Here is a 9,790-nt window from a genome sequence, read left to right on the forward strand (position 1 = left end):
ATCCAGCCTCCAGCCCAAAGCAGGGATTGGTAGCTGATAGAACATTCTGGTCTTGGAGGGAGCGGTTTCCCCAAGAGTAATGGGCTGGGCTGGTGAGGGCCTAAACTTAGGCTGGGCTCTTCAGGTTTGGGGACAGAGGCCTCACTCCTCGCATGGCGATGACCTTCGTATTCCCAGCCTGTCTGTAACCTGCTATCACTCCTCAAGTCCCCTCCCTGACACCTGGTGCGTGTGTGTGTGTATAAAAGAGGTGAAAAATGTTTAAGAACAGACTAATAACATCTCACTTTGTCTGGAAGTCTGGCTCGTATTTGGTATCAGTAAAAGCTTTCATTTAAATAGCATCTTACAAGTCGGCGAAGGGGCTTTCACAACCATTATCGTATTTGATCCCCACAAAACCCGTCATAGTTAACATCCTTAGGTAATGACGAGGAGACTGCGGTCAAAGAGTCAAAGTGACTTGGTCACGATCAAGCAGCGGAGCCTTAGCTCAAGCAACGCGTTGCCCACACCCAGTTTAGGGCTGCATTCTCCCTTCGTGATTTTTCCACAGAACCAGCAAGTTACATGTCCCTGCACACTGAGCCACCCCAACCACCTTACTCCTGCCACCTACATCTCTAGTTCTCAAGTCTACAATTAGCCAGAGAGGGGAAGGCAGCCTGGGGAAATGGCCCAGAGAGGAGATACACGGGATTTACCCAAGGCTCCCTGCGCGGAGCATTGGGAACCTGGTCCAGTCCTCCAGTTCCCGCCTGGTTGAATCTTCTGTTCCATCGCATCAGCTCTTAGGTATCTGCTGGCCTGTGCCAGATACTCGCCAACCTCTCCTGCTCGCTTCCTACTTGAGAACCTTCCTCCACCTGCAGCCCAGTTATGGCACCTTTACACTCCACTGGAACTAGGGGCAGCGTCCCTGCCTCCCAGCCCCGCTGCCTCTGCCACCCAGCACCCCTGACTTTTCTGTCACTTTACTTCTCTAAAAGGAGTTTCCTCTTTATAAAAAATGCAGTTGACAAAACTCTGGTGTTAGGTGACAGGATAGTGGTTACTTGTGAAAGGTGGGGCGGAGGAGGGCGCGGGGGGTTCCTGACGTGCTGGTTGTGGTCTGTTTTTTTTTTTTTTATCTGGATGCGAGTTACGTAGGTCGATTCACTTTCTGGAAATTTACTGAGTTATACACTCATGATTTGTTCACTTTTGTGTCTGTACATTATACTTGAAATAAAAAGTTCGCTTAAAAATGCAGTTGGCAGTTCTTGTCTTAGGATAGTTTTGAAAATCAAATACAGTAATTTAGGTAAAAGTGATTTGCAAGCTGTAAACTACTAAGTCTATCTAAGAGATTGTCATTCAAAGTTGTCCCCCTCTAAAAAAAAATCAAATTGTACACTTTAAATATGTGCAGTTTATTGTATGCCAATTATATCTAAATAAAAGTTTTAAAAAAGAAAAACAAACAACTCCCCCCCCCCCCAAAAAAAAAGCCAAAGCAAAGCTGTCCGCCTCTAGATAAGAATGTCATCACTCTAGCCTGCTTGGGCAATAGGTGTCTAAATGTATCTATCATTTGCAAATATATTGAAACTGAAACATTTTGCTTCAAGCACCCTAGCTTTTTATTTTAATCTGTTCTTTCATTTTTTATGACCTAAGTTTTGTTTTTTAAATATATACTTCCATTCTATTTGGATAATGAATGTGATTTAACCTCTACTTGGCTTAAAGTCATTATAAAACCTCCATTTTTGTATCATGTGGTGAAATGGTTCTGGGGCTAATTATTTTTCTATCTCTTGGATTCATGTCAGCCTGTCAGCTATCATTTCTGCTGCTCATGTGTGGCTGTCCCCCCTCCAGTCTTGTTTGAACGAGGAGAATAGACAGCCACTCTGGTAAATATTGCTGTTGGGTGAGCCGGTAAAGGCTTGGACTGAAGAAGAACGCACGTAGCTGTCTGCCTGGGCCTTGGGGCTCAGGGGCCTTCACCATTGGGAGGGGGAGGTCCAGCGAGTCGGGGAAGTGCAAAGTGTGAAGGCAGGCCCTGCAGAGAATGCAAGAGCTGGGAGAGTCAAGACTTAGGCCAGCCCCTCACTTTACGGGTGAGAAAATTGAACCCCAGAATCAGGGGTCAGCTTGCCCTCAAGAGGGGATCACTGCTACTTTGTATGTTCTCCACTGCCTGGCTCAGCACATTTTGCCTACAGATGCCTGTGTTTCTCTTCACTTTTAGACCCCAGGAAGCAGGAACTGAGTGCAGAGAAAACTCTGCCCTGGGCTGCTGGCTCCTGGATGCCAGATCCCCTGAGAACATGATAGACAACATCTCCCCTCTAGACCTCAGCATTCCTAGTCCCAACACTCCCCCTAGATGGAGGGCAGGCGTTATGGGGTCATGGACAGAGGTCTTGAGGCCCAGGCTTTCCTAGGGGGTCCGTCCCACAGCAGAGGGAGGCCTGTGCCTGTTAGAAGTCAGGGAGCCGGAAGGCCCGTTTCAAGACCCTGTGCTGCTTCCTGCCTGTGCCCTCTCCTTCCTCCGCACTGAGTCTTGTGCTCCAGAGAGACCTTGGGGGAAGATAAGGAACAGCTTCAGACAGCAGGGTGGGGAGACCCCAGCTTCTCTCCAAGATGGAGTCCTCATTCCTCCTTCCCCAAACCCACCCTTTCAACCCCTCCCCCCAGACCAGAAAATACCTGGAAGGAAGTGAGTGCTCTGGGCCACTAGCCCGAAGAGGGGGTTTAACTGCCACCTGGTCCCTGGGGGCTTGAGTGGCGGAGGGCAGAGGGGAAAATGCAAATCCATGCTTGGGAGAGAGAAGAACTCCACCGAGAGGAAGAGGGTGGCAGCCAGGGCCCAGCCTTCCTCCTGGGCTTGTGGTCCCAGCAGGCGCTGGGGAGGCCTGAGGCAAGGGAGTGATCTCAGGCCCCCGGGAGAAGCCAGCATCTGTCCCCTCCCCGTGCAGGCAGCTGCCGTGGTGGCATTGGCACTTTCTCTGGGCAGCCGAGTAGACTCACTTCCTCAGCCCTGCACCCCCGGGGAGCAGGGAGGTGGGGCGGGGTCTGGAGCTCCGTGGAGCAAGGCGGGAAGTTGAGGAGATGGAGGAGGTTGAAGTGGGTGCTTCGCATCACATGCCTGGTGACTGAGTCTGAGGAAAGCGTGTCTGTTGCTTCTGCAGCAGGAGGGACTAAGTTTAGACTGGAAGGACCCCTCTGGCCTCCGGACCTCTCCTCCCCCTACCAGAGGCCAGAACTGGGAACCACGTGGTGTCTCCCCAAAGTGATCTTTCACAGCCACTGGGAGTCAAGAGTAGAAGGGAGAAGCAGCCCTTGGGCTAGTGCTTCCACAATAATAATTTGTTATATCAGTATGACAATTACCAGATTCAAAACTGACCACCTCCATTATTGCGTTAAATCCTCAGTGCCATCCTCTGGGGCGTTATTTTCCTTTCACAGATGAGAAAACCGAGTTTCAGTTACATCATTTGCCCAAGGTCAGTGGCCAGGCAAGGCTGTGCTGGTGTCTCAGCCCAGGTGTCCTTATGGTGCCCCTTCAGTTCCGCCGTGGCAGGTGGGGATCCAGGGCCCATAACTGGGGCAGGGGTGAGGGCTAGTTCTTCCTTTTGTCCCCTTGAGCCACAGTCTGCAGGTGGGGCTCTTGGGGGTCAGGTTTGCCCTTTGCAGCACTAAGGTCTTTGGGGATGAAGACCTCCACACCTCCCGTGCTCCCTCACCCTTGGACCCTTCCCGGAGGGCCTGGGCCCCTGGCCCTGTCCCCACTCCTGTTTTGCCCCAGGACTCTCACCAGTACCCCCCCCCGCCCCCCCTCCCCAGCCGCAGCCCCAGGACGCAGCCGCCCACGCCCCATTGGCCGGCCTGGGAGCATTTGCCCTTATTTGGCCAGGCCGCTCCAGGCTGCCTCCACCCCCAGCCCAGCCCCCGCAGGCTTGTCTCTCTCACTTCGTCTTTTTGAGGTTTGGCTCTGGGGCCCTGGCGGGCGTCGCTTTAAACGCACTTTCTGGTTGAGTCACTTTTTAACGGCTCCAGTGGCTGTGAGCTGCTGCGGCTGCTGCTGCAGGAGGAGCTGCCAGCCTTCGTGGCCACCTCCCCCACCTGACTGCTGTAATGGGCTCCGAGAGAAGGCGCCGGGGTGGCCCTTGGCTGTTGGAGAGGTTCTGCAGACCACTTGGTTACCCATTTAGACCCTGCTGCTCCCCCACCCACAAGCCTGGGGCCTGGGAAGTCTGCCCTGAGTTCCTCCCACTGCTTTTTCCAACCCCCTTCTCCGACTGGGCTTGTGAGGAGACAGGCTGCATCTCCGCTGCCTGTTGAGTATCCACTCAGGACTGCCAGGCCTGGTCCTTTGGGAGACTTTGAACGGAGTCCCTTAGGGAAACAGAAATGGGTTGCAGGCTCTTGGCTGGTTTTCAGGAAGGTGAAACTTAACCTCGCTGAGTTTCCGGTTCCTCATCTCTGAGATGGGGATACCATCGTTTACCTCACTGGGTCAGCATGATGATCAAATGAGGTTTCATGAAGTTCTCCAGACGCCGTGGCTGCTACCCTTCCCCCGCCCCCCACCGCTCGGCGTATAGAATGTGGGGGCGAAGGAAGAAACAGTCCAGAGTCGTTCACAGAGCAGTCCTCACAGAACTCTGTTCTTTCCACCCCTCACCGTCTGCTTTTCCAGCTGTGGCTGGGATGTGAGGACTGCCGCGGAGGACAGAATGCTGGCAGGAGGGAATAGACAGAGACCCCCAGCGCTTTGCTCCTGTTCCCAGACAAGAAAAGGGGCAGATTCTACTCGAGATCTCTTCCCGGCCACCTGTCTTCTCTGAGCTATGGGAGGTCTGCCCTTGAGCCCGCTGGGGAAATCCACGGGCAGGTCTTGGAACGGAGGCCTTGCTGCTTCCTTCTCCAAGGTCCTTGGGCCCCCTTGCTCTTGGGGACTTCCTAGACTATAAACAGGTCCTTTGGTCAAACTCCTCTTCAATTTTATAGAGGAAGAAATAAAGGCTGGGGGCTGGAGGGCAGATTCAGTGACTGGTTCAAAGTTACACTGTAAAGAGCCATAGGGTGGGGCCTGGACTCCTAGTCTCCTACCTCCTAGTTTTGCTCTCTGTTTCATGGTCCTGATGTTGGGGGTAGGTAGTTAGGCTGATGAGAGATCATAGTGGGTTCCAGGCAGGGATGACCTGACTTGGCCCCACTCTTGAGACACACACACACACACACACACACACACACACACACACAGTTGATTTGTAGCAGTTAAAAATGGAGCAGGTGCAGCTCTGCAAGTTAAACCAGGCATCTTTGTACCTTTGTGTGGAGGGAGCCAAGAGGGAGTTTTCTCTCATTCCCTTCCTGTGACCCTAGGAGATCACAGTGGAGGATGCCTCTGGTTTCATGGTCACTGCCACAGCAGTGGTCAGGGTGGTCTTCTTCCTCACACTCACACCCCCTTTCCTATCCAGCCTACCCTGCCTCTTTCTAGATGCTGTGGACAAAACCCTGAACCTGGCCTCAACTTGCTTTGTGACCTCAGGCTGCCTTCTGCCTCTCTCTGGTCTCGCAGCTCAGTTTCCTGACTCAATCACTTCGCTGCCGGACCTCGCTGCTTAAAAGGTCTTGGATACTATGATCCAGAGAGCTGAGCCAGACCCCGTCCCAGAGCAGAGCTGGCCTCTCAGGGTGCACTGCAGCTGCCTCTTGCCGAGTAGCGCAAGAGAGAATGAAGTTAAACTTGGAGGGTGTCTGAGCAGCGCAGACAGGGCTGAGGGCTGAGGACAGAGCGTGCCCACCCTTGTCTGCAGCCCTCTCAGCACTCCTGGTGCCCCCACCATCACCCCCCAGGCTCTGGAATGAGTCAGGGGCCTTCTTAGGTGCTGAGATGACCTCTGCCGAGGACATAGGCTGTCTTAGATTCTTGAGGCGCTTTCTTCTCTCAGCACCTGCTTCCCTTGGCGGCCCCCCCTCCCAGGGAGGGTGGCAAAAGGTCCTAACATTTGGGGCTATTGACTCCAATTGTCCTTAGCCCCGCTGTGCAGTGCTGGGGACTCATGTTCCCTCCTTTGTGGCCAGGCCCGTCTCCCAGGCTCGCTCGCTGAAGGGCGGGTCGCTCTGCCTCCGACTTCCTGTTTGTGCGAGGTGGGCCCTGCGGCTTCACTCTTGTTGTCTCTGCACCAGGCAGGTTATCTGGGCTGCCATCTTCGTCTGCCTGCCGAGTAAAGGCCCCAGGCCTGTGCAGCTGGAGGGGAGGTTTGGTTTTCTCCTCTCCCTTCCTGTGAAGACAAGAGCCTCTCATTCCTCCCGCCCTCTGGGCCGGCTCTCCCTTGCAGGTGTTAGGCCTTCACTGATCCTCGTTTCTCCTCCTTGCCTGGTCAGCTTCTACCCTCTCTATCTCCTCTCCTTCCAAACCCTCTTCCACCTGTACTCACTTCCTCCAGGAAGCCCTCTCTGATGGGCCCCCGTGACTCTGAGGCCGCCACTGCAGCATCTGTTAGTCTAGCCCCAGAGGCCCCTCAATCCCAGCCAGGACTAACGTGCTCTTGCTGCTACAGTTTTCTAAGATGTCGGTACGTGTGGAGGCATATGTGTGTGTTCCACTTAACCCCTCTGATTCAGTGCTCGCTCAAGTAAGACCCCTGGGTCCCCATTAGGTCTGAAGCCTTGCACCTGCTTTAGGTACAAGCCGCTCGCTCACACCGACACACGAGGCTCCCATACCCTGCACGTGTAGCTGTATCTTGCCTATCAGACAGCGGGGCCCTGAAGGCAGGGCTGTGTCCTTTCCTCCTCAGGCTCCCCTTTACCCGCCCATAGCCTCAGCTTGGCACACAAAGATGGCTGTCCCCAAGGTCAGTGAGGTCAGGGTGGGGCTGGGGATTGTGAGCCTGCAGCCCTCCAGCAGGCCAGGCCCAGACCTAGCCGCCTCAGCACCCTGCTCTTGTCGAAGGAGGCTGTTCCCACTTTGTTTCGGGTGCCGGTCGCCCCACCCCTGCTCCTTCTTAGCTTAGTCCCTACCCCTTCTCCCCTTTCGCTACCTCTGAGCAGGTACTAGGAGTGTCAGAACGGGAAAGGACTGTGGAGGACACTTTCTAGCAGAGTCCATGTGAGCCCAGGCTGCCCAGTGGGTGCCTGGAGGAGCCCAGACCCACCACCACGGGACAGAGCTTGAAGAATCGACTTGAACGCCTCTCTCCTCCACAAAGAGAGGCCTCCTGTCTCAACCACCTCCTGACTCAGTCACTGGGCATCATCAAGGTTTAGTTTCTCTCATCCTGGGGAACTCTGGAGGCGGGAGCGGGAGTCGCGCCTCTCTCAGAGGTGCCTGTGTTCTAAAGCCACCCCCGCCTCCCCCCGGTCACCCTCCCAAGCACTGGGCTCAGATTCCCAAGTGAGCCTTCCTGGGTGCTTCCAGGGAGGAGGCCGGTGTGTCCAGGAGTGTGCAGAGGGCCTTCCTCAATGTGTGTCTGCAGGCCTGGGCTGGGGTGTCACCCACAGTGTGTCCGTGTGGCTCTGGGCCTGCTGTGCCTCTCTAGATTGGGGCCTGTGAGTCTTCTGGGCTCTTCAGGCTGTGTGTGTGTGTGTGTGTGTGTGTGTGTGTAGTACGTGTGTGTCTGTACACGCATGCGCGTGACCGCGCACAGGCGCCAATGGCTCCTTCCTCAGTCTTTCAGGCCACCCCTATGGGTGGCGCAGCCCCGATCACGGCTTCCAGTCCAGGGCTCCCGGTCCACTCACCTGGTGGTTCTCACTGTCTCTGTGTCCTTATCTCGGACCCTGCCCCTTCCTCATCCTTGATTTTGTTCCTGGTGTCCCTTTTCTCTTGGTTTGAGGCCCAGCAGGGCTGGGGGAGAAGTCCAGGGTACGGACCCCGATCCCCACCCCACCCCACCCCCGCCCCAGTTCCACACCTCCTCAAGCCCAGCCTCAGGGTGGAACCAGTGAAAGCCCCAGCCCTTCCAGAACCGCCTGACCCTGGAAGCTCTATGGATGCAGAGGCTGGACCTCAATTCCTCTCTTAAAAAAAAACCCTAAAAAACACAGTGGTGGTCTTGGCCTAGGGCATTGAGGACAAACAAAGGAAAAGCAGCCTCTGTTGTCACAGAGGAGCAGACATCACGGATGCCCCCGCCCTGCTCAGGACAAGAGAGAGGCCCGGTTGGGGTTGGGGTCTGCTGAGGGACAAGTGTGACTCTCGGGGGGAAGCTCAGGTCTGACGTGCTGCAGGTCACATGCTGAGGGAGCCTGTGGCAGAGCTGGGCCCCGAAGCCTGGCCCCCTGGCTCCCAGTCTGGGACTCTCGTTTGCTGGGACAAAACATCTCTGAGGTGATGACTCTAGGGGTACTTTAGATGGGGTTGGGGGGGGGGGGCAAGATGCTCATGGAGGAGGGGCCTTGCAGGGTGGGGGTCCAGGAACCCAGGTTACTGCACAACTTTGATATTCTTATCCTCTTATCGTCTAGGGCAGCCACTTCCCCTCCACCCAGGGTCTGGAGCCGTGGTCTGTTAAAGGAGCACTGTCCCATTTCTGGCCAGCTCGCTTTCTTCACCACTGTCCCTTCAGACCCTGCAGGTGAAGGACCCTGTTCCCCGTTCTCTGTCCCATTTATGGGCCTGGAGATGGATGACAATTTTCCAGGTTGAGGGTAGCCAGTCCTGAAGGACAGGATGCAAGGCAACCGTCCTCCCTGCTGCCTGCCCCCGTGTGCCGATCCTCTTCTGGGCCTCTGAACCTGAGCGTTCCCGCGGTCTGTGTGATCCTGACCCGGAATGGGGGACCCAGAGAAGACGCCCGTGGCCTTCTGGGAAGGAGTCCCTGGGTGACTCTCATCCACTCCCACCTGCTGCCGGACTTCCTTACCCCTGGCCCAATCCATTCCTCTTGGTTCCAGAGCCAAGGCCACTGAGAGGCTTGGAGAACCCTGGGGAAAACGTGTGACCTGGACCCAGCTCACCCCAGCCCCCCACCCAGCCCCACACCGTTTCCCGTGCCCCCACCCATGCCCCAGCCAGGGGCCCTGGGATGGGCAGCTTCCTGCCTTCCCCATGGGGAAAGCGGGGGTGGCACGCAGGTGGGCGGGCCCGCGCCCACATCCGGTAGCTGCTCAGAAGCTCTCCTCGGAGCCTCTTTCCCTCCAGTCCCCCCAGCCCAATGGCACCCAGGCCTGAGACCCTTACCACTGCCAGCCCTGCCCTCATATCCTGACGGGCCCTGAGGGACGCCTGAACCCCGAGTCCCGTGCCAACAGGCCCACCTGGCCTGAGTGCGACCCCCATACTGTGCCGAGAGCGCAGGCCTGGCCTCCTGCCGCTGGGGCTGGGGGAGCGGTGGCTCTGTGGGGTGCTGAGGGCAACGGACCACCTGGAGGGTGTTGTGATGCGCTGGCCCAGAACCCGCCATCACACATCTGAACCTCTGTGGCCTCTCTGGGCAGCACACTGAGAGGAGCCGCGGCCTGGTCTGAATGCCACCGCTGTCCCGAAGGGAAGGGAGTTTTCCGGGCTGGGGTCCGCGGGGGTGGGGATCAGAGAAAAGGTTCTTCTCTTGTGCTGGTTTGGGCCCTGACGGGGAGCCCTTCCCTCCTGGGCTCACCCCGCTGGCAGTCCCAGAGTCCTAAACGACCCCTGGGGCTGGTGCCGTGGGGGAAGGGCAGGCCTGGGGTCCCGGAAGCCACCTGCCCAGGGTGTGTGAGATGGTCCCTTCAGCCCCCCTCCCGCCAATACCCAGCCTTGTCTCTGGTTTCCTGTCAGTCTGTCCTCCCCAGGGAGGGAGGGGCG

This window comes from Hippopotamus amphibius, chromosome 17 (assembly GCF_030028045.1).
Source record: "Hippopotamus amphibius kiboko isolate mHipAmp2 chromosome 17, mHipAmp2.hap2, whole genome shotgun sequence".
Lineage (NCBI taxonomy): Eukaryota > Metazoa > Chordata > Mammalia > Artiodactyla > Hippopotamidae > Hippopotamus > Hippopotamus amphibius.